This window comes from Crocodylus siamensis, chromosome 1 (genome assembly GCF_052110815.1).
Source record: "Crocodylus siamensis isolate JL-2025a chromosome 1, ASM5211081v1, whole genome shotgun sequence".
Lineage (NCBI taxonomy): Eukaryota > Metazoa > Chordata > Crocodylia > Crocodylidae > Crocodylus > Crocodylus siamensis.
In genome coordinates, this window is record NC_143395.1 from 269,295,629 (window position 1) to 269,323,128 (window position 27,500).

The 27,500-nt window shown below is 42.0% G+C and overlaps 1 protein-coding gene across 1 annotated transcript in view; it reads right to left on the minus strand.

The window, feature by feature from the left end:
* POLA1 (DNA polymerase alpha 1, catalytic subunit) overlaps positions 1–27,500 on the minus strand; it is a 304,797-nt gene that overhangs the window by 57,371 nt on the left and 219,926 nt on the right. The gene's annotated exons all lie outside the window — the stretch shown is intronic.

The following is a 27,500-nucleotide window of genomic DNA, read 5'->3' on the forward strand; positions in this document are numbered from 1 at the left end:
ATCAAGGGTTGACAAGCAATGAGCTGCAGGCCAGATCTACCCTGCAAAAAGATTGGCTTTGGCCCAAAAAGCTCTGATCTGTTCCACGTTCTATGAATAACACCATCCCTGCTGCCACTCATCCATCAGATCCATTTCACCTTTTACTAACAGCTGGCCAATCACCTGTGGCAGCTCCATCCCTGCCCTATGCAGAGGGTGCTCTCTTGCTCCATTCACATCGCCTCCCTGAAAAAATATGCTGCCAAATTGGCCAATCTGAATTGTTGATTGCCACAATTTTTGGTGGCATATTTTTGGGGGAGGCAAGAGCAGCCTTCTGCACAGATATATAGCCTGCAAAAAGTATTTCAGAGTGGGACAGGCAACCTGCAGCAGTGGCTGGGATGTAAGTGCTGGCCTACCTTTAGAGAAAGATGCTGATGCCTGCATTAGGCAGTCATTAATTAAAAAACAGAAATAACCCTGACAACAAAGGCCCAAACTGAACTTCCTTCTCTCATGCCTCGTTCTCTGGGATAGTCAGGCTTCCTCATGCTTGCTCTTCTGTTCCCAAGAATTCCACTTTTCTAGCTGCTTAATGATGCAGCTTCCACAGGAGGGGATCAATAGCTTAGTGGTTAGGGCACTTTGCTGTGAAGTAGAAGATACAGATTTGGAACCTTCAAAGACTGAACAGGCCTATAACAAAGTTTTCTTACTGTCTTGATGAGTGTTGACCACTAAGCTACTGTGTAAAAGGTAAACTCTACCACCAGCAGCGTTTGATAGTAAAAGTCACTTGGATGCTGTACTTCGCACTGAACTGAATGCTGCGATCATGGAGAAGTAGGAACGTTCCTTCTAGGAACTCTGGATCTTGAGATGGTGGAGGCACTTCACATGAAGCCTCAAGTTCCACTGAGGTGCAACAGTAGTTCAGACGTACCCTTGTGCCCAGCATTTCCTATTGGCTATTTGTAGGCAATTCCTTGTTGTGAGGCTTAGGCTTTCTGGGTTGCATCACTTCATTTACTGATTTAGGCATCTTAGCTTGTTGATCTGGATTGTATTCACAGGGGAAAGTGTCTAAAATTTTTAATTTCTTTGTTGAGGGACCTATAAAAACACTTTTGATCTGGATCTCAAGACCAAAAGCCAGCCCTGGAAGGCAACTGAAGATGCATGGTGGTATACTGGAATAGAAGTATAAAGCAGCTGAAGGCAGAGTGGTGGGTGAGGATGGACAATCAAACAGTACAAGAAAACGTAATAAAGCTCACAACTGAAAACAAATCATAAGGGCTCACTTGTTGGTTCTAATCAACTCACAGATTTTTTTCACTAAGCTATTAAATGGACTCATCCTAAGTTTGTATGTACATAGCATGTAAAAGCATCATAGCTAAATGCTTAGAAACTCTAGACACAACTGGAGTTTTAGCTGAAGTCTAAGGCCTTGTAATTGCACTTTTTGCAATTCCACTTCAAAATTAAAATGCGCTTTAGTAGGTAATGTGGTTCTGGAATATTTACATATTCCTCAGGTGGATTTCATTGTCTTGCTCTTTGACAATCTAAAGTCTGCTCTAACACCTAGAAACTGTCTACAGTCCCACCTTGCTAATGACTCTTTTTCAAATATTTTCTGCACTGATTTCCTTCACTTTTCCCCTTCTCTCTATACTTAACTTTTGCAGATCACTCCCCAACATTTCCCTGCCCTTTTTCCTTTTTTATTCATTTCCTTCATTTTTCATTCCATTTTATGTTCACTCCCACCCTGACCCCTATCAATTTTATGACCCATAAAGACAACAGGAAAGAAAAGCTGGCCAAACCCATTACACTGCTTTGCAAAAGAGATAATTTCCACGGACTACAGAAATAACTTATTTGTATTACTTCAATTAGTTTTAATATGAAACAGTGGCACCACTTCATTAATCAGCCACCTGAGCGAGTTACTTTTGTAAGAAGTCTTTTTGGTAACTTGATTAGAAAGAATGGTAGCTCACATTATCATCTGGTTCAGTACATCCATCAAGCCAACAGTTTAGGACAAGTTCTTAAGACTTTTTTGTTGAAGAATCACATTTTAAAGTGACATTTTCACAGTTTACAGAACTACATACAACTGAATAAATATAGCAGGAAATACTTCAGTGTTTTGAGAGGCATTTCTCTCCCCTCCCCCAGAAAGATGCAGTAATTAAAACCTAATTATTATCTTCATTTTAAACAAAACCTAAAGTGAATACCAATTAATAACAACATACTAATGAGCATCTGCTGTGATGAAATTGAATATGAATGTGCTGCAAATTTCGGGTAATTTATTTTTTTCGGGGAAGTGCCACTGGTCTCAATCTACTGCTACAAGATTATATAGGATGTACACCATTTTCCATCATGTCATTTCACACATTGCAATTTCTATCGTAGGAAAGAGGGCACAGCTTAGCACTGCAGAAGTCTGTTTGTCCAAATTCTGCCTAGAAGGGACTCATTGGAATAAACAGAAGTGTAAAACTATACCTTGAATACCTCATACTTTCTGATGGTAAAAATAGGTTTGTTCTAAGCTGTCAAGTTTTAACTTCCTCTGATCACCTCTGGCTATAAAATGTATACTGTGTATATACAGGAATGCACATTGAAACTATTTTTGGACCAGAATTTTCTATTTTAGGAAGTACAAAAAATGCTACAAATACAGTCAAACAAAAAGGTAACAAAATTGCTAAAATGAAGATAAGATGGCCAGGTTATCTATAAAGAAGGTAGGTCAGAAACTTCTATTCATCCTACTACCATGGGGTAGGGAATACTTCTAAAAAAATTATATTTTGGAACTTGTTGCCATAAGATATTACTGAAGTATGACCACCCAAAAAATCAAGACTCAAAACAGGATAGGCTACTTATATGCACATAAAGAATACTGTGAGTTATTATGGAAAGTTACGCTATCATAAGAGATGAGTTGAGATTTTACAAGTGGTTAATGCTTTATGAATAAAGAAAAAAGAGTATTCTTCCCACTAAAACTCCAGTACTTGTTCTTTTCTCAAACAACGAGCTGGAATTTACAAGTAAATAATTAAACAGGGATGCTTTTAAAATGTAGCAATGCATGTCTGGCCATTTCTTTGTCCCAGTAATTCAGATTTCACATTTCTCAGACAGTTAAAGCTTGTTTGAAACATCAAGCACTGGTTACATTTGAAGAACAAATAAAGATTAGTAATATTTTTTTTGTCTTTATTTTTCATAACTGAAAGTTTTAGAAAATTCAGCCCTGCTAAATCAAAAGATAATTCTATGAACAGCCTTTTTCTAAATGGTAGTATTCTCCTATTATTCTCAAAGGAACTAGTTTCAATTATATATCACAAATGTCCTCCTTTAACAATTACTAATATTGACTGCTTCCAACAAAAGAAAAATGTATGCTCCTCCAGGGAAGATAGTAACCACTTCAGTGTGCCACTTTCCTGGTAGCACTTTGTGGCTTCAGCCTGGTTATGAAATAGTAAAAGTGACCATTACACCTAAAAATATTCTCAAAAAGTACATGTTGCATCACATATATTAAACAGAATACAAGGGGAGGAAGGCTTTGGTGTAACGTTCATGGGAATTTGGGGGACTAACAAGGGTAGGAGGGAACAGGGTGAATGCATCTATGAGGGAAAAACTGAATGCAAAAAGGATGTGAAGGCCGATCAGAGGGACCATTTTCAGAGGGAGGCACTGGAGAAAACTGATGACTGGTGCAATATAGAATGGAAAATCTGATGTTCTATCTAGGAAACAGCTGAACTATGAGATTTGTTTTTTCTGGTAACAAGTAAGGTTCAGGGAACTCTAGATAATTAATGGACTGGTAAAACAGAAATCAAATAGTTTTCAACATAAATTTAGGGTGTAGGATTGTTGCCATCTTATTACAGAATAATGTCCATGGACTTGTTATCTCAAATGACTTCCCTAGCTGATACTGAATCTACTAGAAATAAAGTCTTCAAGAACAGATGATAGAGGAAGCTCTCTCTCAAGGTTCAGCCTATGACTATATTAACATTACATGAATTTAGAGTATTAGCACTAAATTTAAATTCCAACAAGATGAGAGTTCATGATTACAAATATGTAATAATCCTCTTAAAAGTGTTTTTGTTACTAGAATAGCAGATGAATACTCAAAATCCTGATAGGGGAAGGCAATATGCAAATATATTGGCCAAATGGACATGAACAATACTGCATAAATATTCAAATTCCTTTGATTTTAAAATAATTTAAGTTTACTAGAAATTTATAACCAGGAATCCCAGTTTTCTCTTTTTTAAAACTAAAAATTCGGGATTTTTTAAAATAAGTAACCCACCATCCACATTCTTCCATGGTGGTGTTTCATTTTAATCACAGAAAAATGTGGATTTTGGGTTACTATTTTTTAACCAAAATTTGGGGATTTTTTTAAATCAGAGAAAACCAGGATGCATGGTTATAACGAGACTCTCTTTTTCTTTAAAAAAGGTATACAGGCGGTCCTCGATTTACAACATTTTGAGTTACAACATTTTGCACTTACAACTTTTATAAATTGACACCCTGTTCCATCTTTCTGATGTCGGTTTTGACTTTTCAATGCTCGATTTGATGTGACACCATGACAGCGAACAAGTCGTGGTGTTACCTATCTCCCTGGAGAACATCTGTCCAAACTTCTTTGGACACTCTCTTTAAGAAAGCAGCCAAGACTCCAGAAAAACCTGCAGCTAAGAACCCTTCAAAAAATCCAGTCACCTCAAAAAAATCCTTCCAAATCAATATGATTGCTATTTACAATATAAATACATTAATGTAGCCATATTACTCATCTATAATTGATAGAGTACAACATTCTGGGGTATTTTTGGTGAAAATAGGTGATTGGGCCTTTGTTCATTTATAACATTCTTTCTTATGACAAAATTGGTTCTGAGTTGCAACGTTTTGACTTAAGATGCGGTTTTCAGGAACTGATTGTGTCGTAAGTCCGAGGACTGCCTGTACATTTTTTTCACTGAAAAAATGTACATAATCTCTATGGATTTAAACATGTACAGTTAAGTTCAGCAAAATATAAGGATCATGTCTGGCTCTCAATGGATAAACAGGTATGAGAATGGAAGAACTGGTAAACAAAATAAGGTAATTTAATGTCACAATTTGAAGACCTAAGAAATAACATATACAAATTAAAACCATTTGTGCTGTATGAGCAGCCTCCTACGGACCTTGATGATAGCAAAAGAAACAGGGCAACTGGTGGTGTTACAAAAAGAGGGTGATGAGAATACCAGATGGATACAAATAAGAAAGACTATTTGCTATTGCCAGGAAAAGAAGTGCTGTAGTAATGGAGATACGAGTTAAGAAGCCAGATGAGAGTTTTAGCTTCCTGGATACATAAGAGCAGTTGTGGGCCAGAGATGGTATATAAAAGGAATCTACAAGCTTGGATGGGACCCCCAGGTACAGCTGGGGAATAGGTATGAGGCCCTGGCAGCAGTGGAGAGGAGGTAGGAGAGGATGCCTCCAAGGTACCCGATGCCACTCCAAGCACAGCACAGGCCAAGAGCTATTGGAACACCAAGAGGAAGAGACGCCAGGTCCTCATCATCAGCGATTCCATCCTGAGAGGAACAGAGGAGCCCATCTGTCACTCTGACCCCATGGCACGTGAGGTTTGTTGCCTGCCTGGAGCTCAGATTCAGGATGTCACAGAGATGATCCCAGACCTCATCCGACCCTGTGATCATTACCCCATGGTCCTCATCCATGTGGGAATGAATGACGCAGCCAGGGGCAACCCGGACCACATCATGAGTGACTACAAGGCTCTAGGGGTAAAGCTCAAGGAGAAAGGGGCACAGGTGTTTTTTTCTTCTATCCTTCCAGTGAGCAGATGCGACGGTGCCATGAGACATACATCGGCGAGGTCAACCAGCAGCTTCGGAGCTGGTGTTACCAGGCGGGCCTTGGGTTCTTGGACCATGACCCACATTTCTGCACAGAGGACATGCTCAGGCAGGATGGGCTTCATCTCTCCCCAAAAGGTAAGCATTTTTTCTTCCAGGCTGGCTGATCTCATACGGTGAGCTTTAAACTAGGTTCGCCAACGGGGACACAGAGGAACATGAGGACACTTCACTGTCAAGCCAGGTGATGCACACAGGTAGTACCCAGGTAAGTGACAGGGGCCAGGGCAGAATTAGGAACAAGGGGGCAGCACGGGCACCTACAGGAGGCCTCAAATGCCTCTACACAAATGCTCAAAGCATGGGGAATAAGCAGGAGGAACTCGCCCTCCTGCTAGCTAGCAAAAACCCAGACCTAGTGGGGCTCACAGAAACCTGGTGGGATTCTACCCATGACTGGGCAGTGGACATCCAGGGATACAGGCTGTACAGGCGAGACAGAGCAGGGAAAAGGGGGGGGTGTAAGCACTATATGTCAAAGAGCAATACACATCCTCAATGATCAGGATGGGTCAGAGGAGGGGCAAAATGAGGCACTCTGGGTAAGAATGCAAGGGGGGCGTGGGGAAAGGGACTTGATAGTGGGCATCTACTACAGACCGCCTCACCAGGGGGATGAGCTGGACCTGGAATTCTCAGGTCAGCTCACAGAGGCTGTAAAGTCAAGGGATGTGGTTGTCATGGGTGACCTAAACTACCCAGACATCTGCTGGGAGGAGCAGTCAGCCAGGTCCAACCACTCACATAGGTTCCTAGCCAGGATACAGGACCTCCACCTAACCCAGGAGGTGCATAGTCCCACACAGGGGAAATGCCTTGCTGGACTTGGTCCTTGCCACAGGCAACGACCTGGTGAGGGGTCTGCAGGTACTCGACCACCTGGGTGACAGTGATCATCATCTGCTGGAATTTACTATCCAGCGGAGGGTGGTGAAAGCAAGCAGCAAGGCAGAGGTCCTCGAACTTCAGGAGGGCCGGCTTCTGTAAGCTAAGAAGGTTAGTAGGAAGAGGCATTGGGGTCTCGGAGCTTCAATGAGATGGGAGTCCAAGACGGGTGGTTGTTCCTCAAGGAGATGATCCTCCAAGCTCAAAGGGAGTCAGTCCCAATGTGCACCAAGGGGGGCAGGAGTGCTAAGAAGCCCCCATGGCTCAGCAAAGGCATCCAGGGATGCCTGAGGGCAAAAAAGGAGGCATACAAACAGTGGAAGCAAGGGGCTATCACCAAGGAGGATTACACCTCCATTGCTTGGGACTGCAGGGAGGCTGTTAGGAAGGCCAAGGCAGAGATGGAGCTAGGGCTAGCAACCAGAATTAAGGATAATAAAAAGTCCTTTTTCAAATACATAGGAAGTAAGAAGGCACCAGGTAACATGGGGCCCCTACAGGATAGGCTTGGCAATCTGGTGATTGCAGCAAATGAAAAAGCTGACCTCTTTAATGAATTCTTTGCCTCCATATTCCTGAACAGGGACTGGGACATCTCCCCACTAGAATTGCAGGAATGACCCAGGGGAGGCACCGCCATGCCTAGGATCAGGGACAACCTAGTTAGGGAACTTTTGGAGGGGCTGGACATGTTTAAATCAGTAGGTCCAGATGCTCTTCACCCAGGGTGCTGAGGGAATTGGCAGGGGTCATAGCGGGGCCCCTGGCACAAGCTCTATGAGCACTCGTGGGGCACTGGCCAGGTACCAGAGGATTGGAAAAGGGCCAATGTGGTCCCCATTTACAAGAAGGGGAGAAAGGAGGACCCCAGCAATTATAGGCCAGTCAGTCTTACCTCGGTCCTTGGGAAGACCTTTGAGAAAATTATCAAGGAGCACATCTGCAAGGGCCCAGCAGGGGAGGTAATGCTCAGGGGCAACCAACATGGGTTCATTGAGGGCAGGTCCTGCCTGACTAACCTGGTTTCTTTTTATGATCAGGTCACAAAGTCCCTGGACGAGGGTGTCAGGGGTGGATGTTGTCTTCCTGGACTTTAAGAAGGCCTTTGACATGGTTTCCCACCACATTCTCTTAAAAAAAACTTGGTGACTGTGGCATTGATGCCTACACAGTCAGATGGGTGGCAAATTGGCTAGATGGTTGCACCCAGAGAGTGGTGGTGGATGGGTCATTTTCGACCTGGAGGGATGTGGGCAGTGGAGTCCCCCAGGGCTTGGTCCTGGGGCCTGTACTGTTCAACATCTTTATCAGCAATCTGGATGTGGGTGTGGAATGCACGCTGTCCAAATTCGCTGATGACACCAAGTTGTGGGGTGAGGTGGGCACGCTGGAGGGGAGGGACAGAATCCAGCTAGATCTAGACAGGTTACAGAGGTGGGCGGATGAGAATAGGATGGAATTCAATGCAGACAAGTGCAAGGTACTGCATCTAGGGAGAAGGAACCAGCAACACACCTATAGGCTGGGGAACACCCTTCTTGTCAACACGGTGGCAGAAAGGGATCTTGGAGTCATTGTTGACTCCAGGATGAACATGAGCTGCCAATGCAAGGAAGCAGTCAGTAAGGCTAACTGCACCTTGTCATGCATCTACAGATGCATCACAAGCAGGTCCAGGGAGGTGATCCTTCCCCTCTATGCAGCATTGGTCAGGCCACAGTTGGAGTACTGCATCCAGTTCTGGGCACCGCACTTCAAGAGGGATGTGGCTAGCATTGAGAGGGTCCAGAGGAGGGCCACTCGCATGGTCAAGGGGCAGCAGGGCAGGCCCTATGAAGAGAGGCTAAAGGGCCTGAACCTATTCAGCCTCCACAAGAGAAGGCTGAGAGGGGATCTGGTGGCCATTTACAAACTCACCAGGGGGACCAGCAGAGAATTGGGGGAGGCTCTGTTCCCCTGGGCACCACCCAGGGTTACTAGGAATAATGGCCACAAATTGTTAGAGAGAAGGTTCAGGCTGGACATCAGGAGACATTACTTTACAGTTAGGGCTGCCAGGCTCTGGAATGGGCTCCCAAGTGAGGTGGTGCTCTCTCTACCTGGGGGTCTTCAAGAGGAGGCTGGACAGATATTTGGCTGGGGTGATATGACCTGCAGCACCCATTCCTGCCCAGGGCAGGGGGTCGGACCTGATGATCTGTTTAGGTCCCTTCTGACCCTAAGCACTATGAAACTATGAAAAAAGTTAGAGATGTATGAGTTGTAACCTGATACATCTTATGAAAGACAGGAAGGATCCAAGCTGTTACAGGAGACAGTCATGTTAACACAGACAGGGATTTAAATTTATGGTGAAGGAAAGAAGACAGGAAGCTGGACTGATAACTCCAATTTAACAGATATCAAAGAATCTTAAAAGCAGACTTGTAGATGAGAAGGATAAAGTGTTGAAGTATTTGACCATGAGGATGTGGGGTCGATGGGGGAAGAGATTGGTTAGCAAAGGAGAAAGGGCTAAGGAAAAGGCTGCGCAAGAGAATGTGAAGGAAAAACCAGGAGAATCAGGAGGTAAAGAAGAAAAGAGCAGCTAATTCCTTTAGAGAAGATAAGGTGACAGAGAATTATTCTGGCACATGTCCACGAGGGGCCAGCAGGAGAGATTACGCTTAGGGGCAACCAACACGGGTTCATTAGAGGAAAGTCCTGTCAGACCAACCTGGTGGCCTTCTACGACCAGGTCACCAAATCCTTAGATGCAGGGGTAGCAGTTGGTATAGTCTATCTGGACTTTCAGAAGGCCTTTGACACCGCCTCTCACCCCATTCTCATTAAGAAACTGGGGGGCTGTGGTGTCAACACCTACACAGTCAAACAGGTTGCCAACTGGCTGGAGGGCTGCACCCAGAGAGAGGTAGTAGATGGGTCATTTTTGACCTGGAGGGATGTGGACAGTGGGGTTCCGCAGGGCTTGGTCCTGGGGCCGGCACTGTTCAGCATCTTGGACGAGGGGGTAAAAAGCATCCTGTTCAAATTTGCTGATGACACTAAGATGTGGGGAGATGTGGGCACGTTAGAAGGGAGGAATAGGCTGCAATCAGACCTAGACAGGTTACAGGAGTGGGTGGATGAGAATAGGATGGAATTCAACCCTGACAAGTGCAAGGTGCTGCACCTGGGGAGGAAGAACCAGCACCATACCTACAGGCTGGGGAACTCCCTTCTCATCAGTGCAGAGGCAGAAAAGGATCTTGGAGTCATCATCGATGCCAAGATGAACATGGGCAGTCAGGAAGGCCAACCACACCTTGTCATGCATCCACAGATGCATGTCAAGCAGGTCCAGGGAGGTGATACTCCCCCTCTATGTGACACTGGTCAGGCCGCAGTTGGAGTACTGCATCCAGGTCTGGACGCCACACTTCAAGAGGGATGTGGACTACATGGAGAGGGTCCAGATGAGGGCCACTCACATGATCAGGAGGCATCAGGCCCTACGAGGAGAGGCTGCGGGACCTGAACCTGTTCAGCCTCCACAAGAGAAGACCGAGGGGGGATCTAGTGGCCTGTCACAAATTAGTCAGAGGGGACCAGCAGGCATTGGGGGAGTCCCAGTTCCCCTGAGCACTATCAGGAGTGACTAGAAATAACGGTCACAAGCTGGCAGAAGGTAAATTCAGATTAGACATCAGGAGACGCTACTTCATTGTAAGGGCAGCTAGGATCTGGAACCAACTTCCAAGCGAAGTGGTGCTGGCTCCTACCCTGGGGGTCTTTAAGACAAGGCTTGACAATCACCTTGCTGGGGTCATTTGACCCCAGTACTCTTTCCTGCCACGGCAGGGGGTCAGACTTGATGATCTGCTCAGGTCCCTTCCAACCCTACTAACTATGAAACTATGAAACACCAGGGACCCGACCCGAATGAGGGAGGAAGTTAATATACAAGATACTGTAAAAGAGAAAAGGAATCAGGAATCTGAACCCTGACTCTTTAACCTACTTTACATCAAATATTCCTTCCACAAGGAAACATCGTGCATATCAAGTCACTGTATTCTAGGAAGCTCTAGCCTTAACATCGAAAATGTGCGCACTCTCTAAGGATCCTTTATTAAAAGAAGCTATTGTTATTAAAATATATAATCTCTTAGGAATACCTGCATATAGCTAAAAAAAGGGCTGACAGAACGTTTACATTTTATAAGAAATCAAGAAGCAAAAGATGATCTTTTTAAAACTGTTAACTTTAGATTTCTCATATCACCTCCCATTGAAAACCTCTGATGAGAAGTAAATAAATACATAGTCTTGCAAAATAACATAGAAGTTGAAAGCAGTATCTATGAAACAAAAAAGTTTTTTGTTCTCAACTCAAACTGTCATGACTATATATTCCAGAATATTTGAACCTTATGATCAGGCCTCGTCTTTCAAGATGCTTGACACAACATGAAGAAACAGCAACTGATCTCTGCTCATCTAAAGAAATCCAAGCCAATGCTTACTGTGTACTTTACTGAGAATAAAAAACAAAGTACTCTGCTCATGGATAGTAATATAATCAAGTCCTCAAAAGCTCTGCATCTGTAAGTGCAGTCCTCCCACAAAAAACATCATTCTACTCGTCTGGGTCTTTTCTACTGCTGCTTCCACTCGTAGTTGCTGTCCAAGGAGGGACCTCTTCTCCTTCTGTGAAGCTACAAAGGGTTATTCATGAGGGTTCAGGTGGTTGATTTACTCTGAAAGTTCTCAGGATCAGAACTGCTGCAATTAGCAATACATTTGAGCTTCTAGGACCAAAAATACAGTTCAATGTAATGTGACGTGCTTTGTATTTCTTCTTTAAAAAGCTGATACAAGTGGATGAAACATTCTGTATCACAAAAACATACAAATGAAGAAATCCAAAGTCAGGAAATACTGAAGACTACTTTCACCACCTTACCTTTACTCTTTGTGAATACTTATTATGATACAGATGAATTATACAACTATATACTAATTTTCTCAGAAGTCAGGTCTTGCCCAGTGAATGAAACAGGTAGGGCATGAATAAGAAGACAGGTCATATGGAACCACGCTTCATTTAGTATCAAATTCTATTTGCTCCTAAAAGTGTTTAAGATTTACATGAATGCACACAGCAGACTTGGGTTCTTGTCACACAGGATGAACCTCATACTGTGAATGAAGTTGTACAGGGTAGGAAGGCATACCTTGAATGGAGCAAGTCTTTACTACTCATTGCTATTTGGCACAGAGATGTCTAAGGTAAGCTTGGATGTCAGAAACAGGCTAACCATGGCCAAGATAGAGGTTGGCTTGCAGAGCTGTAGTTATCTATAGCTAGATGGCTGCTGATACCAGAGTTTGCTTATTTAAAGCTTGTTCATAATCTTTATGCTACACTACAAATTGCAGCATAGAAATACCAGTGTGCAACCTGGTCAACACAGTGTGAACGAAACAGAGCATCACTAGCAAAAATGAAAATAAATACAGCTTGGCTATCTCTTTCACTGTTCAATTAATGGGATGGGGGGCGGTTCCTGTGGAAACAGGACTTTGTGATCAACTGAGATGGTTTAATCAGGGAGGATCCTTTAATGTTCCTTCATTCAGGGTTACCACTGGACAGGTGTGCTGCATTTGAGAGGCTTGCTGCATCTCTGCTTGTTCACACAACAATAAGAATGTACCTGCTAGCTGCCCTTTTGAAATGATCCCCTTTTGAAAGTCTCCAAGTGTTTGGGTGTCCTCATCTTGGCATGATTTAATCAGAGACAATCCTGCCTTGAGCAGGGGGCTGAACTAGATGATCTCATGAGGACTCGTCCAGCCCTATGTTCCTATGATCCTATTAGTTGAAACACCACAATTTTATTTTAGAATATTACAGATGGATCTATTAGAGCTGCTTACTATCACAGTTACTTAACCCTATTTTCTGTTGCTTGTAAATTTACTAATCTGGAGAAATTTTATGTATGGGGATCTTTCCTTATGATGAGTTTAATTAGGCATCTTTCAGCCAGTCACTGATCCCAGGCAGAGCAGCAGAAAAGCTAATACAGGATTCGGCAAAGAGATAAAGGAGAATAATAAAATTAAAGGCCCATGGAATATGGATCTTTAAAAAAAGGTTTTTTACAATATTCCCCTCTATTTAGCACTGGCAAGGCCACATCTGGAATTTTGCCCCTTCCCCACTATACAAAGGATATGGACACATAGGAGAGAGTCCAGCAGAGGGCAATGAAAATGGTGAGGCAGCTGGGGCACATGTTTTCTGAGGAGAGGCTGAGGGAACTAGGTTTATTTTAGTCTGGAGAAGAGAAGACAGAGGGGATTTAACAGCAGCTTTCAACTACCTGAAGTGTCATTACAAAGAGGATGGAGCTAGACTGTTCTCAGCGGTGGCAGATGACAGAACAAGGAGCAACGGTCTCAAGTTGCAGCAAGGGAAATTTAGATTAGATATTAGGAAAAACTCTCTCGCTATTAGGGTATTGAAGCACTGGAATGGGTTACCTAGAGTTGTTGTGGAATCTCCAGCTTCAGAGGTTTTTAAGACCTGGTTAGGATGATATAGTTGGGGCTGGGTCCTGCTTTAAGCAGGGACATAGACTAGATGACCTCCTGGGGTCCCTTCCACCCTAGTTTTCTATGATTCTATGTCTGGCTATCGAAGATTTTAATAAGGACATTAAGATTTGGACCTTTCCAAGGCAATTGACTTGGTACTGCATAGAATTTTTATTAAGAACCTGGAAAGATTAAAAATCAACAAAGAATATGTTAAATGGACACCTGACAAAAATTTACCTGTAAGCAAAGAATCAACAACCTATACCCCTGGGGCATTCTTGGGGACCCTTAGGACTCAGTTCTTGACCTAACATTTTTATTGATTGCATAAAAGAAAACCACACAATTACAGTTCAATTTGCGGTTGGCAAAAAAGACTGGGTCAATAGTAAAAATTAAAAAGTCACTGATAAGGAGCAATATGGTTTTGTCAGGAAACAGAGCAAACAACATTAATTTTAATTTTACCAGTTATAAAGTAATAATTTAGAAGCAAATAATGCAGACCATGGGAAGGGGGATTAAATGATGGGAAACTTTAAATGGAACATTTGCTCCCTAGAGCACTGCTGTGGCTAAAGGGCTAACGTCTTGCATTTCTAAACCCTTAGATTTATAAATGGAGAAATCTTTAGCAGACAAGGTATATTACCCCGGTATTTAAGAGCAAAACTGGAATATTATGCTCAGTTATGGCATCTACAATTCAGGATTTTTAAAAATCAGGAAGAATATGCCTAAAGAATGATTAAGAGATTTGAAAAAAATTCCTAGAGGGAAAGACTCAAGGAGTGCAATATATTTGGTTTATCAAAGAGAAGGTTATGGTTAGACTTGATCATAATGTAGCTACATGGTGAAAGAGATCTGGTAAGCATATGAACATACAAGATTAATTGCCTGGAATTGAAGTTACTCAAATCCTGACCAGGAATAAGATACCAATTTTTAACATTAAGTATAATTATCCACTGGAACAACATTCCAAGGATTATGATGGAGTCTCTATTACTGGGCAAATTAAAATTAAGATTGGTTATATTTCTAAGAGATATTCCATAGTTCTGTCACAGTTACTGAACTTGAAACAGGAAGAAAGAAGCCCTGTAATCACAAGTTACGCCAGAGAATAGACTAAATGATGGTAACAGTCCTCTTTGGCTTTGTGATCCATCAACCTAAGAAACCAACTTCTAGCAAAACAAATGGGAGAAACTAGACGACAAAGCTAGTGAATGGAGCCGGTGAGGAATTACACCCAGTGAGGAGTTAGCATTCAGCTCCAATTGCAAATGGTATATGTGGTGGAGCCTAAACAGATACAGTGGGTCTCAGCAGATGCAACTTCCTCATGAAATCACGGGGCCCCTACACAACCGACAACTGTGTTTGCAAGGAGAAGCAAACTATGGATCATCTTCTGAGATCCCCTGTAGTATACCATAATGCACCCCACAAGGTTTGGCAACACCAACACCAGAAGCAGCAGCCTGTCCAGAATACTGGGAGCATACCATCCAGAAAGGGTGGACCAAAGACATGACAAAGAAGAACCTAAGAAAAATGTTCATCTTATTTTTAATTTACCAGTGGGGCTAATACCACTATCTTATTTTCCTTTCATAGATTTCATAGACATTAGGGCTGGAAGGGACCTCGGGAGATCATTGAGCCCAGCCCCCCACCCAAAGGGCAGGAAGTCAGCTGGGGTCATAGGATCCCAGCAAGATAAACATCCAATTGCTCTTGAAGGTGTTCAGTGTAGGTGCTTGAACCACCTCCGATGGCAGGCTGTTCCAGACCTTGGGGGCTCAGACAGTAAAGAAATTCTTCCTTATGTCCAGCCTGAAACGGTCTCACAGAAGTTAATGACTGTTCAACCTCATCATCCCGTGGGGCGCTCTGGTGAACAAACGTTCCCCTAGATATTGGTGGTCACCTCTGAAAAACTTATAGGTGGCCATCAGATCACCTCTGAGCCTGCGCTTTTCCAGGCTAAAGAGCCCCATGGCTCTCAGCCTGTCATCGTAAGGTCTGTTTTCTTGACCTCTGTTCATGCACATGGCTCTTCTCTGGACTCTCTCAAGCTTCTCCACATCCTTTTTGAATTGTGGAGCCCAAAACTGGACGCAGTACTCCAGCTGTGGCCTCACCAAGGCCGAGTACAAGGGGAGAATGACGTCCCGGGATTTGCTCGAGAAGCATCTATGGATGCAAGCCAGCGCTTTGTTCGCTTTACTAGCTGCAGCATCGCATTGCAGGCTCATGTTCATCTTGTGGTCAATGATGATCCCCAAGTCTCTTTCTTCCATAGTGCTAGCCAGCGTAGCACTGCCAAGCCTATTAGGATGCTGCAGGTTTTTCCTCCCAAGGTGGAGGACCTTGCATTTTTCAGTGTTAAACACCATCAGGTTCTCGTCCGCCCATTTGCTGAGCCTGTCCAGGTCAGCCTGGATCACCCACCTATCTTTTGGTGTGGATGCTTTGCCCCAAAGTTTGGTGTCATCAGCGAACTTGGCCAGTCCACTCCTGACTCCAATGTCCACATCATTAATGAAGATGTTGAACAATATGGGACCAAGGACAGAGCCTTGGGGGACCCCACTGGTCACAGGGCACCATGATGAGTGACTGCTATCAATTACAACCCTCTGGGTCCGACCAAGGAGCCAATCTCCCAGCCAGTGGATCGTGGTGGACCCAAGGCCACAGTTGGCTAGTTTCACCAAGAGGTGATCATGGGATACCAGATCGAAGACTTTTTTGAAGTCAAGATATATGACAACAATCTCTTCTCCCTTGTCCAGGTGATAGGTCAGCTGGTAATAAATAGAAATGAGATTGGTCAAGCAAGACCTACCCGCAACAAACCCATGCTGGCTATCCCTTAGGATGTTGGCCTCAGCCAGTCCATTAAGGATGGCCTCTTTCGTAAACTTTTCTAAGATCTTCCCCAGGACAGAAGTCAGGCTAATGGGCCTATAGTTAGCCGGATCCACTTTCCTCCCTTTCTTGAAGTTAGGCACCACATTGGCCTTCTTCCAGTCTTCGGATACTACACCAGAGCACCAGGAGTTTTTAAAGATCCATGCCAGGGGCTGGGCTATGATGCTTGCCAGCTCCTTGAGTACCCTGGGGTGTAGATTGTCAGGGCCAGCTGACTTGAAGGTATCCAGCTTCTCAAGATCTTCCTTCACGAGGTCAGCATTTATGGAGGGCAGGGGATCTCCCCCACCCGGACCTCCCTGTCCCATAGCGGGCATGGGTGTCCCATGGGACCGATGAAAGACTGACGCAAAGTACCCATTTAATAGGTTGGCTTTTTCCTGGGTGTCAGTTGTCAGTTGCCCCATCTGGTTCAGCAGGGGTCCAATGTTGTCCTTGCTTTTCCTCCGGCTCCCCACATATCTGAAAAAGGACTTTTTGTTGTCCTTGATACTCGAAGCTAGTTGGAGTTCAGTTGCAGCTTTGGCTTTCCTGGTTTGCTCCCTGCAGGACCGGACCAGTGCAGAATAATCCTCCTTGGAGATTAATCCTGTCCTCCATCCTTTGTAGGATTTTCTTTTTAGCCTCCGAAGGTCTGCTAGATCCCTGGAGAGCCAGGAGGCTGCTGTGCCCTCTTGCTGCCTTTCCTTCGAGATGGAATAGACTTAGCTTGTGCATTGAGGATCGCTCCCTTGAGGAGCAACCACTCTTCCTGAACTCCCCTCTTCCTGGGGTCATGGTCCCTTAGGGCCTGACTGACAAGCCTCCTGAGCTTGTCAAAGTCGGCTTTTCTGAAGTCAAGGACTTCTGTGCTGCCGACTGACTTGCCAGCTTTACGGCGGATGGTGAAGGTGATCAGCTCGTGGTTGCTGTTACCCAGCTTCCCCATCGATCACTAGGTCACCGATTAGGTCATCCCTTGTAGCCAGTACCAGGTCGAGCAGTGCTTTGCCTCTCGTTGGCCTATAGACTTGAGTCAGGTAGAGGTCATCCACGCATGAGAGGAAGCTTTGCGACCACTCAGATTTTGCTGAGTGATCCTCCTATGAGATGTCTGGGTAATTGAAGTCACCCATGACAACCATGGTCCTGGAGCATGCGGCCTCAGCCAGCTCCCAGGCAAACTCCTGGTCAAGCTCAGGACTTTGGGTGGGAGGTCTGTAGTAGACTCCCACCGTTGTGTCCCCTGTGCCGTGTTCCCCACGAATTTTAACCCAGAGGGTCTCTAGCTGCCCACCCTGGTCACCAGTATCAGCTTGCAGGGACATGTAGCTTTCCTTTACATAGACAGCTACATCCCCGCCCCTTTTATCTACACTTTGCTGAAGTCTTATGAAAATTAATTCATAAGGTTTTATGAAGTACCCTAGAAATACAGTTATGGCTATGAGAAAATTAATAATTCGTTATTTAGACCAATGGTTGCAGAGTGCTGTAAATGGGGCATGCTCCACATGCTGACCTATTATGTTAAACAAGATATTAAAACATTACTTATTTATTGAACATTATTCATATTGTACTGTATACATTTATGGTATGTGATCACAAACTAATAGATTACATTTTTATGTTCCTTCAACTTGATTTTTGTGCAAGTACACTAAATATTTTACTTTTATGTGATACCTTTAAACTAGGGGTTCCACAATGTTTTATAAATTCTTAAATTACACATGTAACACTCAAATACTACAGCCACATGGATTATCTAAAGCAAAAAATAAATTCAGCTCATGGTCACACATCAAATAGATGAAAGAGCCAGGCACTCTTAGCCCAGAAGTCCTGAATCCTAGTTTCCCTTAACTGAATATGTAATAATCCTTCTAGTTTATAAAATACCTAGGACATAACTTTATTTAATTTGAAATTAAAAAAAAAAATCCAGGACTCATTATAAAAGCTCTCAATCAGTATAAAAACACAGTAGTAATTGCACATAAATTTTCTCGTCAAACAACAATTTACTAGGGAAAAAAAATTCAACTTATATTATCTTCAGCAATTACACTGTTCTAAATTTATTGATTTGTACAAAATCAGAAAACATGGATTACCAAGGGAAATAACAACTAAAATTTAAATGCAGAAATATGAACACTATGTTAAAATGAAGCCAATCTATTTAAAAAGAAGAAAAAGAACAATTATTTGCCCTACGGTAACAGTGGTTTAAGACTTTGTATTCAGCTCCCACCATAAGTACTCATTTCCTAATATGTGCAAAGGCTAGATTTTTTTTAATACTCATATATATCCTGTTTGCACATATGCCCTGTGCAAAAGCATAAAGAGTGGGGCAGCCACAGGCCACCCTCAGTACATATGCAAATAAAAACCCAGTGATGCTGAAGACTGAAAAACAAATATGAAAGGAAGGTTTGGGGTGAGCACTGATAACTTACAGTAGTGAAGGGTGAGCAATATCCATCCTGGACAGCTGAAGGGAGGTGTTTTGGCTGCATCAGTGGGCAGAAACTTCAGTACTTACTATTTGCCCTGGTTGCTATGTCAAATGGTTAATGGCTGTTGCGGCCTCGTGGCTGTTGTATGTTAAACTTGTGAGATGTCAAGACAAGCAGGTAAGCTGGCTGAAGATGTCACTTGTCCTCCTGACTTACAGTGTTAGATGGGACTGGATGTGGCTATACTTATTCCAGGCTGCAATGTGACAATAGGTCTTTCCTTCAGGGCCATGATGACCATACAGAAAATCCACAGGTGGACTTCTAACTTTAAATGTATACCCTGGTAGAGGGTCCCCTACTGGCAAAATTACTGGGCCTAGGAAGGTTATCAACTGTGATAAGACTGCCACATTTCTGTTCAAAATTATGCTAGGTTGTACAGAGGTAGTGGGGCCACCTGATGTTGAGGAGACCACTTCCAGAACTCCCTGGTTTCTAAACAAGTGACATGCCACCCTTGAAGGTGGTTCCAGTGGGAGCCACAGTCTGTCTGATGCATCCAAAATGAGGACTGTCATCATCAGGACTTGGGATCCCACATGCACTGGGTCCAGCTACTGAATAAACTGTCAGAAAACCTCAGATTAGGCTGCAACCCTTCTGTCCATATGTGTGGAAGGAAGAGTAACCAGCTCTCAACCAGCATAATTTGAACCACAGTGAAAGGCCTCTGCAATTCAAGTGGGGTGGGGGAGGGGTCACATATTCACACAGATGCCCATTCTAGCAGCCCCAAGAGGATGCAACCAAGGATCTTGTCTGCTTACATGCTTATTCTTAAATGAGAGGCCCTAGACCTCTCAGCTAGCACAAAGGCTCTTACAGATTTGGAGTCAATATGGTTCCTATGAATTCTGTAGTCTGCAATGGTGCAAGACTATTTCTCATAATTCAGTAGGTGCCCAAATTGAGTAACAAGGAGAATACACAATTAAGTGTTGTCTCGGCCCCTTCCTTGGACCAACCAGTGATATGTTCTGTTACTTATACAGGCTCCTATTATAACCACTGAGTTGAAAAATACTGTTTGTAGGTGCTACAAAGAGCCCAACAAACAGATAACAGATGGGCCTCCCTATAAATTTTAAGTATTTTCTTTTGGCTACATGGATGGTGACATGGAGGTATACGTCCTGTAAGTTAACAGCTGCAAACAAATCTTTAGCTCAGAGCAAAAGAAGCAAACATTATAACCTCTAACTTGAGACAGAATATGAATTTTCTGAGTATCGTCAGGTCAAGAAAAAGATGAAGGACTCTTCCCCCATTCAAAATAAGGAAATAGTAGGAGTACTTCCTATATTCCTGAGAAAGCTTTCTTATGGCTCCTATGCAAAGGGACACTTCTGTCTGGAACAGAATCCCATGTGAGAGTCTAGGGAAAGAGATGCCTAGAAGACAAGTAAAGGAAGTGGAGGTAGATGAAGGGGAGATGGGACAGTGACTGGCAATGATCATAAGCACCAGGTTCAACAGAAGGCAATGTGGTTTCCAGAAGTTATGTTCTTCACTGTATCTAATATGGCTTTCAATTGTCTCATCAAATCTATCACGAGCAGAAAGCCTTGATTTAGATAACTAATTTTAATCCTATTTTCTACATGTGCATTTTATTTAAAGATTTATTTAATTCTCATTTGTTCATGCTGATAAATTGGCAATTTGCTCATCAGGAAAATACTCTGTATGTATGTTAAGCAATTTTGTAGCTTATATTCTTTCACTAGGCTACTTAATTTTTAAATTTTGATGATGTTAGAAATGCATTTATTTTTCACTAGTTAAATCACACACGATTAGTGTTATGATTTATTTGAATGGGAATTGAAATTCAATTACAAAGGCAAAACCATAGCATTTTATAATTGTTTTGGTTAGTTAAGCATGTGTGTGGTACACAAGTTTGAACACGTTTTGCATTTAACTGTAGTGAGGGAAATGAATGATTCTTTCTAATTCCATCTCCTTTGGTCTTCAAAATTTTAAATCTAGTAGATCTCATCCTAAGATTGTTTTCCGCTTCCAATCAGTGAATAAAAACTAGCTTTCCTCTTTTTTAAATACCAATTAGTCTCTCAACTTTGAATGAATCAATCATTGCACTTAGTTTATAGATATAGACTGCTTCCTACAAGTTGTGATACCGCGTAGAAAGACAGAGGCTTCTCTAAGAATGTGAGATTCTCTCAGGGAAGAGAAACATTAGTCCCTTACAACATATATAAGCCTTAAAGCATTTAGGCTTTGAGTTTGCCATTTTGAAGTCCTTGTACAATGGTGTGCACATGCACACATGTGCACACCATAGGGGAGAAAGTAACCAGAGACCTGATTGGTAAATCTCAGCCCAAGAGATTAGGTCACTGTATGTTGTTCTAAAAATTTTGGAAGAAATCAAGTCTAGTGACTCTGACATTATTAGGCCATTGGTTGTCACCATGACAGAGAAAAAACGGGGGGGGGGGGGGAGGTCCTGGACAAACAATCGTTTATATTCTCTTATGGGAACTCAAGGTAACATCAGATACCATGCATGGACCCACTGAACACTGCTTTTAAAAAAATCCATTCTTTCATATGGGAAGCATGTGCCCAAAATGGATTTCACACTGACACATTTGAGGACTCATAAGCTCAAAATGAAGTAAAACAAAGCTCAAAAAATAATTTAAATTGTTTTTCTATTTTTAAGTGTGAATTTAGTGTTTCTGAATGATGTCCAACTGAGTGTCAAGGAAAAGAAGGCCTAATTTTTCAGAAATGAGCCATCCCATCCTATATCAATTTTTATAAGCATGCTTTGCCTGTACAGACACTGTAACTGTATGCATGAATAACCAGCTGCTTGACGAAAACATCTTCTGTTGCACAAACATGAGCTACACAATTGTGTGCACACCATTTTGTGAAAACTGATATCAGAATTACTTTCAGCCATGAACAAATAAACAGCTACACTACAATTATGCTCACAATTTTATATTGAAACAACTCAACCTGACATGGAAAGATCACTGTTAAGGATGAAACGCTAGGTCAGTATGCATGCTGATTCAAACTCTGACCTTTCCGTCCAAGTGGCCAAGAATGCCAAAGGGTAGGTGAATGGTCTAGAACAGTGGTCTCCAAACTTTTTTGATCATGCACCCCATCAGTAAAAATTTTTTGAGCACGCACCCCCAATACATGTATGTTTATATTCACACACCCCATCATTAAAAAAAAATGTGAGCATGCACCCCCAATATACGTAAATAAATATTTGATATATATATAAAAATATAAATAGAAGTTCTAGTATTTTCTTCCCACACCCCAATGGATTGTTATGCGTGAACCCCACTTTGGAGACCACTGGTCTAGAACACCAGTTCATTTCCAAAAAACCATAATATATCTTTTTTTTTGCCTCTGAACAGAATTAATTTAAAAAAGGGAGATATGGTCTGTATCTCATTGACTATCACAAGACATATGACCACAATAGCCTAATTTATAACCAGCCTCTTTTTGTTGGTTACACTTTAATTAATGTCCACTAAGGAGGCTTAAGACCAGGTGTGGTTGGAAACAAGAGTGAAAGTGAAATTGTGATATAGCTGACTGACACTGCCCATGTAGCACAATTAATAATAAATGAAAGTACCCATTATGATTTTCCATGTTCAGACTCTCACAATATGAGCAGAACAATTTTAAATATGTAGTTCATTGATGTTAATGATCATATCTCTAGTAATTACAGCTTTGAAAGTGATCAACTGGCCACTTGACACAATGGGTAAAGTTACTAGGTTTTCAGTCCCCCCAGTTATTCAGCCTGAATATTACCTCCTCATCTCTCAAAAATGCATGGATTCTTCTTGATTAGTACTCCTAGCCATGCTATCAGCTGAGAAAAGAAATCATCATGCTACAATTAAAATTCTCTTTCTGATAGATTGCTCGTTATCTACAAATCTAGAGATTCACAGATAAAAGGATGGAAAATCTACATAAAATGCATAAAGAAAATGTACTTCGAAGCAAGGTATTCCACTTAAACAGAGAATATTTGTCCACACTGCATAGGAGGCTTTCTACAAAAAGCAGCCAACTGTACCAATTATATTTAAGTTTATGTAGATTTCCTTATGCATATTTTGGATGATTAAGCCTTGTTGTTTTTACAATGAAAATGATAGATGAAAAACCGTGACTGATTTTGCAAATTGTATAGCAAAATAAAATTCTCACTGCCTTGTTAACATGTTTTTTATGACATATCTTCTAAGCATGTGATACTGACTTTAAAAAAAAAAGCAGAAATCAATTGCTGTTCATAAAATTTATAATTTATCTAAGGCATGGTATCAGGTGCAGCATGTTGTATAATCTTGTCTAGGTGACCTTTGCAATACTGATCTTTGACTGAAAAAGCCCCAGTCTGTATATAAAACTAATGATTCACAGAAAGGTCATCATTTCTTCATAGATAATATATCTGTAATGGCCTGAAGGTCTTAATGGTAATATCACAGAAAATCAAGTTATGGCAATAGTTAAGAGATAATATAAGCCTCGAGTACAGAGAAGATCTTCGCTGAATCTGAATATAAGAGGATGGGAACCTACCTTGTACCCACAATAAGACATTCTGTCACATTTCTATGTTGATCTTTTCATAAAACTAATGTAGAAAGAGAGGAAGGATAGTTTAACAGCTTAAGTGCATCTAGAACTCTCAAGATTTGAGTTCTATGTCCAAACTCAGCAGACTGCTTGGGTTCTTTACTGAGGTTAGGGGCAGACATTACACATAAACTGGTTTAAGTGATCAGAAACTGGTTTAAACCTGTAATAGAACAGATGTTCAGTGCACATAAACCAGTTTGAAAATTCTGAAACTGGTCTGAGATAAACCTGGTTAAATGTAGTATCAGACTTAGCTGATTTAGTTCAAACCAATTTATGCAGTGTCTGTTCCAGACTCCTTGCTGGTTTAAGATAAATTAGACTCCCCCAGCATCCTGGCTATCTGGGCAGGGCAGGGCAGGGCAGTCTGCTCCACAGCAGGGATGACCCCTCCCCTCTGCTCCCTGGCTGCAGCTCCAGCAGGGACTGAGGGCTGCTCCTCCCACTCCCCCTCACCAATCCCAGCTGAGCAGGAATTCTCCCCTCCCCTCTGCCTTACAAAGAGGTGTCTGTCTATTAGCTAGCAGACCACATGCCGACTATGGTCCCTGCTGAACCAACAGGCAGAATCAACAGGTAGCTGATAATGTCCCTCTGTTGTTTGCTTAATAGGGTGATAAACACTGCCTTAGGAGTGATAAACACTGTTATCAATTTCCTCCTGGGCTGGCCACGCCTCCCTGAGCTCAGTACTGTGCAAGGGAAGGGAGGGCCACTCTAGTGCCCCCCGTCTTCTAGCCTGAGCCACTGCAGGCACATGCCTGCATTTCTGGGATGTCTGGTTACAAAACAGATTTAGCCTAGCCAAGTTAGACTAACCTGCAATGATTGAATCAATTCAGGCTCAGGTTTTTTGAATGTCTGTCCCTAGCCTTAATCACCCTGTGGTGACCTAGTGGTTCAAATTTCCCTCTGTAAAAACAATACAACTCAGGGGATGGGAAGAAGTGTTTAGAATAAAAAAAAAAAATTAAATGTATGTAAGGTACCAATATCACTAAAGAAGACCCTATATAGAAAAATTTGTTCTGAAGATGTCTTGGGGTCTAAGGTATGTGGACACCAAGTAAATAAGTTATCCTGTGCATATTGTTCTCTGGTGCTTGAAGACCAGTCCAGCAAGTCTGCAAGCATCAGCACCTCAAGCTGCGCTTCCATTCACAGAGCATTGTTTAGTCAAGTCAAGAGCTCCATGTGTTCCCTTCCTGCAGCTGAAGGAGCTGTAACTCCAGCATTTTAAATATTCCATTAAACTCTAAAGTGGGAGACAGATGCACATTAAAGATATGCATTCTGCTGCAGAGGCATCAAAAACAAAAGTAGCTCAGATGCTCCAATAAACTTGTACTATGAAGCTTTTGTGGAATAAAGTAGAAAAAAAAATCATTTGCTTGAGAAAAGCGTAACCACAGTTTTGCAAGACTATCTTGTCAGACTCCACACAGTAGAATCAGGAGGGACCATGCTATAAGAAGTCTCTGAGCTTTAGCCAGCTATTTTCTAATTGTGTCACAATGCCTACCAAATATTATGTAAGGCATTTGACAAAACTGTCCGACTGACAGAACTCTGGGCAAATCCTGACAATTCCCCTAAGAGCTGATAAACTTTCAGTCAATGGAAAGTTGCGGGCTCTTCTCTTGAATTGTAGTTTTCTTCTTAGTACATGACAGGGAATCTTCCTTCTCTCCTCCCATCAACTGCCTACCATTAAAAAAAAACAAGCCCAAATAAACTCTTGAAGCCACTGTTTGATTTGAAAAATCATCCTTTAACTAACACTGATATGCCCATAATTCACTCATAATACATAATGCCTCTGGACGACACCCGTTTACACTAGATTACTTCCTCCATGAGGGCTACTCCATCCCTTGCTTACTGGGCTTTCCCCTTCTTCCTCTGGTGACTGGCGGTTGTTGTTACTAGGCTCCTGGCCACTACATTACATATATTATGCAATTAACTGGCTAATCACACAATTAATTTAGACTGGCCACATATTCAAAGTAATTATCTATCATGCCATAAAAATGTCTGTCCAACTACAAAGAGTCAATCCACTAAAGTTGGTGCTTGAAAATACCTAACTTTATAGCTGGTTTCTATCCAGCTTTAATTTAAACATGTAGCAGGGCCCTTACTGACATACAGTGAAGGCCCCTCTCATTGATACAAAGGGAATACATGAATACAAAGGCCCATAGGCCTTCTCTCTTTAATGGATATCTAGTTTCCAGCCAAATAACATCTCATGAGCTGAGACTAATTCTAGAGGCAGCTGCCAGGATCAAGCTTCCTGCACCTGAGTGAAGCAGCTAACCAGGAATGGACAAGAGAGCTTTGAGTACTTGCCTCCATAGTCATGGGATACCTGAGAAACTGCTGCCAATTCCACATGTTTTCAAAACTCCAAGTTCAATATTTTGAACACTCCAGATGTTTTTGCAAATTCTGAGGCAAGCTAAAGTTAAGCAGGAAGCTGTACAGCAAGTTGCAAGTTAAGCTGGGCAACAATGAACTTGTATGGCAGTGGGATAATGACCATATCCCTTAGATATTTCTTTCTAATGCCAAGAAATTGTCAAAGGTTCCAAATTAAGAGAAAGGATCACAATCCCCCATCCAAATCCAAGCAGGCCTCTACATTCTACACTAGTTCAAAATTTCTGAATAATTTTTAGGTACTACTCTGCTAACCTAGATAGGACGACAAAAGCCATTAGTGATGTGCAATATCCATATATGAAAGGGCAGCAGCATTCTCAAATAAACAAGGACACAGAAGAGTACTTCCCATCTGGACATTCAGAAACACCTGGATAGCCACCAGGGACCCTAGTCCGTGAACCTTGCTATCCAAGTAAGTGTCATACATTCAAGCGAAAAGATTAATAGTACTTTTGTCAATACCTCCAAATGGGGGAATAGAACAGGGCCTATGATATTCTGCATTAGAGTATCCCCAAAACAGAAGATATATAAAAAAAATCCACAATTCCTAGGGTTGGTTTCTGAAACACAAACTTAACAAACACTTACTTAGGGGCTGTTGGCACTATTAATCCCATTTCAGTTTATTTTGGAATTTCCATAAATTTACAAATCAGAAGTGGCCAGTTTAAATGAAAAGAGCCTGTAGCATCAATACTTCTGGCAAGACTGAAGTAGTTCAGAAAGTATATGGTTTAGTGTATACAGAAGGTTTGGCTTTTGCCAGTTTTAACTTTCATTATCAGGAACACATTTTTATTAAATGCACCATGGAATTTTAAAGAAATCCAAAGTTATAGCTGAATTAAAAAAAAGTCCTGAGGGCAAGTGTAGTTTTATATTATTTGTATTGACAACTTGTTTGCACCTTCAGAAAAACATTCACTTCACCTTGTGGGGTATTCAGATTAAATTTGATTGTGGTTACATGTTATTTTTCAATTTACAAATATCCCCAACTTAAAAATATACCACCTCCTGCTGCTGTCCAATCAGATTCTCCAGGGTAAACAGGTTCAGTTTTTGTATGAGTGGTCTACTAAGGAACAAGATTGGATTCTAGTCATTAAAAATTCAGTTTCTCTGAATCAATACCAAACTAATGTCCCAGGACGGTATTAGGAGACTGCGTACTGCCAGAGCTACTATTTTTAAATTGGACAAAAGGGAGGTCCTGATCATTTGTGGTTATTAATAATCCAATGGCACTTCTCACAAGGGTCTGGGTGTTTTACCCAAATGTTTCCAGCCAGATTTTAATGCTGAAAATTGCATTTTTAAAGTGACTAAGCTCCTTCACAGTTTCGGTTGGATAGGGAATTCTTTACCTCCTGCTCTAAGCTGTCATGTACTGTTTCTCTGCGTTGTTAAACAGCTGCTGTGTTCAGTCCTT